Source organism: Salvelinus sp. IW2-2015, unplaced genomic scaffold (genome assembly GCF_002910315.2).
Source record: "Salvelinus sp. IW2-2015 unplaced genomic scaffold, ASM291031v2 Un_scaffold4941, whole genome shotgun sequence".
In the NCBI taxonomy this organism is placed as follows: domain Eukaryota; kingdom Metazoa; phylum Chordata; class Actinopteri; order Salmoniformes; family Salmonidae; genus Salvelinus; species Salvelinus sp. IW2-2015.
This window is the reverse complement of record NW_019946210.1, coordinates 6,357-11,314: the sequence shown is the minus strand read 5'-3', so window position 1 is coordinate 11,314 and position 4,958 is coordinate 6,357. Positions and strand designations below refer to the sequence as shown.

General features: G+C 44.5%; 1 long non-coding RNA gene across 1 annotated transcript; it reads left to right on the top strand.

Moving 5' to 3' along the window:
• The first annotated feature begins 3,204 nt into the window (after window positions 1–3,204).
• Window positions 3,205–4,541, top strand: LOC111982749 (uncharacterized). The gene is made up of 2 exons (XR_002879802.2): window positions 3,205–3,970; window positions 4,078–4,541. It is a non-coding gene; the product is annotated as an uncharacterized lncRNA (long non-coding RNA).
• Window positions 4,542–4,958: the final 417 nt, after the last annotated feature.

The window sequence follows — 4,958 nt, the reverse complement described above, 5'->3', positions numbered from 1 at the left end:
CATTGATTTTATGAAGCTTGTTGCTGCATGCCAGAATGGCAATAAAGCCTCTACACTGTGCCAATGTTAGTCCACACCTCTGACAAGTTTGTATATTAAATGCCTGCTATGGGATTTAGCGTAATGTAAAGACATTAAGATGGTCCTTCATTTATTTTGAGGGGAAGGGTTGGGAGGGCTGGGCAAGAGAGTAATTGTGAGATGTTCCGTAGGGTCCATTGGATTGTGAATAAATTGTACAACCTTGTATGAAGTCTTAGCCATTTAATAAACACACAGCCTTTTCCCTCACTGAGCAAAGGATAGGTGGGTTAAATAAACCACCATTTATGAGAATGATTCCAATATCATCAGTATGATAATTGGTTTCTTCTGCTCCGCCACGAAGAAATGCTGTTCGCTGACCATTATTCTAAATTGCAATGAACATCACGGAAACAATGTAACACGGTATTTTGACCTCTTTGCATCAGACCATTGTTTAGCTAACTCCCACACACACACTGAGCTTTTTGTTGTCACTTGCTTGAGCTCGTTCAATCGATAGACCACGCAAGGCCGTGTCACATTAAAGCCAGATGTCTCCATTGAGATCAAATGGGCTTCTTGGCCTTTGTATGGAAAACACTCCAGAAGACACATGTGATGAACCTGCCCTGTCAGGGCAGCAGAGTGGACTAGTGGTCAACATAGTACATCTGCTCCCTAGACAGTCACAGACAGCCATGGATTGTCTCGAATGCTGACAATTCTTGGTTCCCAGAAGGTTTCAGGTAAGAATAACATGCCACTACCTCTTTTTGTGTCCAGTTTCTTCGTTTTCTTAGACAGTAACTCTCTTATAATCTGAACGTTAGGAATGTTCTTCCTCATCTCCTTGCAGTCCACCTCTATGACAGCGGCGCACCCTGCCTGGCTGCATCTGCATCAACGTAGGATGCATTGTAAGTGTAAAAGGGTTGGTCATTGTCGCATGCTACTTTAAAGCCTGTCATAGAGCCGGCTCCCTCTGTGCTCAGCCACGGCAATGAATTAGAGACATGAAAGGTGGAGTAACATTTTGTGAGGTGAGCTCAAAAGTTACACATATAACCTAGCTGGTAATCAAAGGCCAAACCAGTGGAATCAAATTGCAGGAAGGGACAGAGTAGATGTGATTACTTACCTGCAGCAGTACTTCCGAGGGCAAGAGAGGACTATGAATGACATAGGCAATCAACAAAATTGTGTTGAAAATGTGTCTCGAAAAGGTTCACGATTAATAATGGCGGAGTTCGTTTGGCTGAGGTGTGCAACCTTGCGTAAAAGGACGAACCTGTTGACATCAATTATGAAAGGCGCAAATCTATCCATTAACTTGAGAACTTTGTAGTTTATATTCATTTAATCCTGTTCACACTTCCACTGTGGTACTGTAGCTCTTAACCCTGTCAACAGATCCCTTTCTCTCATTTCAGCTCATATTCCCCAGTTCAATGCTATGCCTCCAAGGGCTGAATTTGCCACATACCTCATTTAGAGCTTCTGTTAAACTTCTGAAATACTTGGATGAAGGACCATACAAGCTTAATATTAAAAATGCATCAGAACTTCTAAATGAATAGTGATTTGACTGCTCTACAGTTCAACTGAGTTGTATATAGCCAAACTCTGGCCTTATAGAAAGGTTACCCCTGGCTTTCTCTGGCTTGCTGTACTATCAGTATGCTCCAGAGAGTACCAGCATGCCACAGAGCCAGTTAGTCTGACAGAACCAGTCCAACTAACAGAGGGAGCCAGAGGGAAGGTGCTGTATGTGTCAAGCGTAAATACCAAACTCTGATCAAGCCAATCATGGCACCCTGCGGGCATCATCTGATTGGCTTGGCCTTGCGTCAGGGAACACTCTCTCCCCCAACGGCCATTACAGAATCCCATCATGGCCAGAGTCATTTTCTCTCTCTTGATTTCTGGTTCCAGTGAGAAATCAAGTGTGTGATCAAACTAAATGCTACTTGTTACATTTAAGCAGTGTTGACTTCTAAATGCCTTCTGTCTGGCCGAACTGGGCTCTTATGTCTGCCGAGCTGGGCTCTTATGTCTGGCGAGCTGGGCTCTTGTGTCTGGCCGAGCTGGACTCTTGTGTCTGGCCGAGCTGGGCTCTTCTGTGTGGCCGAGCTGGGCTCTTCTACAGGCCTGCAAATGGGGAGGAAGGCCTGGGGAGTGGGGAGGCAGGCCTGGGGCGTAGGGAGGCAGTCCTGAGGAGTGAGGACTCTTCTTGGATAGAGGTCGGTCCCTCTGCTTGATGTACAAAGAGAGATCAACAGGGAATCAGGAGGAACAACACTTCTGCTGTTTTGTTTATAGTTAAAATGCGTTGCCCAAATTAATGTTATTTTTGTAAATGGCCTCCATTGCCAATCAGTGCAATCCACATTGCATCTGTAGTAGATTAGAGACCCTTGTCGATTAGGATTTGGGCTGGGGGTTGTGAGGGGAATGCAAATGGATGATAATTGAGACGATCATCTGATGAACCTCTGAATCCATTAGATAACTAAGCACCAGTAGATCACTGATGAAACTGAGGAAGGCCCATTAATTCCCCAATGAAAGAGGTCTCCTCCACTGGGGGTGTGACAAAGGGACTTGCTAATGGACCTCCCTTAGCACAATCATGCTGTTAGTCTATTGCTCCCCCCAACTGAAACCAAAACTATTGAAGACCTTCTGTTGTTGTTCGTGTCGAGTTTGTCATCCTGTTGGCTCTATAGTGAATTACATAGTACCGTTCCACAGACGTGGCAAAATCTAAAATCTGAACATGCAACAAGCAAAGAAAGATCAATCCTCCACTGTGAAGTGTATAGCCCTCAGCAGTGGATCAACGCTGCTGTTTTGCGTTTGAGGGCGTAAAGCACCTTTAAAACATTAAAACGGATAGGCCATTAGGGAAGATGGTGCCTGGTCCCAAGAAATCACACACACACACACACCCTCTCATAGAACAGCTATTTTTAGACCTGGCTCGACACCCTCAAATGAGCCATATCTTGTGCTCTGCTTAGCCAGGTCCTTATTTGGAAAAGCAAAGAGTCAATGAATGCCAATGAGGCTGATCTCCCTGGGCATTTGAGTTCTATTCTGGGACGATAACTACCTATGGGCTGCCTCCAAGGGGGAGAGCGAGCAACCTCATGTTTATTTCCCAGCCCTTTATTTTCTCCTATGCCGTAGAATGATTTGTCTAATCTCTCATGAAATACATTTTTAGTGGAGGAACGGRGGTGGCGACGCTCAAAGCCCTCCTGCTGGCCGCTCACAAATATCATTGGCTAATTAATGGCTATTTACATCTCAGTCTCCTGGAGCAGAATGGACCCCCTATGCTATTTATTCTCAGCCATAAAGAATCATAAAACAAGAAATGCTTTTTTCTCCTTCATCTACATGGAAACAGAGAGACGTATTAATTTTTGTTTTGGAGAGAAACTGGAATTCCACTTTGGTAGTCTACATAAGCATTCAAGCGGCAGTTCTTGAGGAAGTTCTAAGGAGGAGAAACTTAAAAATATTCAGCAAAGTGAATCTTAAGGGGGTTTCAGAGATTGTTGGAATCTGTTTCAAATGTTAATCACCCCTAGATACCCCTGTCTGAAGAGAAGGTGTGTCAGTGAGGTTTAAAAGAAGCTTGGAGATGTGCCAGGTCTCTGTCCTGTTAGATGTCATGTTTCCACCCTTCCACACTCTTCCACACACCATGGACAGCCAATTAGAGGAGAGTTCTGTCCATAAGCCCCAGCTATGTCAGAAGTATGACCAGTGACAAGGTGTAATGAGACACATGGCCTTTCACTGGTGACATTAGTCAGCCTAAGAACAACCACAGCCACAATGACCGACCGAGTTCAACTTCTGCACACCCGGATGATCAAAGAGCTCCGTTTCTATTGAAGCACAGAATGTAATCGCTTGACACCCTCTACCAAAGGTAACAAACAACTTTCAGGATGGTTACCCCTCAAGGCCTGTTTCTCATCAAGTGTTTGCTGTGCCCAATGGAATCCCGCAGTAAAGGATGCCAATTCTTTCCCTCAGGTGGAGGAGAATGGTCTTCTGCTCCGGGTCCACGGGGGCCTGTTGGGCTGCATCATCAACCTAAACAACAAAGGGCCGTACTGAGTTCCTGGGATCATTATTCTCTCATGAATTACCCACAACCCCCCCAAAAAACTCCTTCCCAAGGCCGTGAGGCGGCACACCGTCGGTGGGTTATTGTGTTTCTTCACCGACGAGGATGATGCTCATGGTTTATGCATGGGGGCATTTTCTCTTTGAAACACAGAGAGACAGAGCAGCGTGAGTGGCGCCATAGAGCCTGAGTGAATGCTTCGAGATCTGTTTATTGACATCTGGTTGTTTTCTATTCTTCTCTGTAATCCATGTCAGCCCTGGTTGTTGTTATCATCTGAACCTGGTTGAGTGGCTGGGATCCATTTTGTTTCTTTGTGTGTGCTTCATTGTCTGCCATCTGCCTCCTGAAAATTAAACCACCATGTCAATTTCTGTGTCCTTTTGTTCTGGCACAGATCACTCGCACCCACCCTGAAATGGGAAATGGATGTGACTTACATGTTTAGGACTGCGTGAGGTTTTGAAAATAATGAAATGTATTTTATGTTAGTATCTAAGAGGGTGGTATTGTTATAAGAATATGTAGCTGTAGTCAACTTTTCAAAATAAAAGTGTTCCATTTTGATGCACTGAGTGCTAAACCGAGTGAAATGGAATAATGTTCTGGCTGCAACCATGCCATTAAGGGAGGAAAAATGGATTTTGTGAAAAACAACCAAACGACAAATGGGTAGAAAGGTTATTTTAAAAAGCCTCCCATCTGTCCATTTTATGGCTCCGAATCTGTCAGTACTTCTAAATGAATAGGGTCACCTCTACGTCAACATTGTGAAGTAAAACCCAGT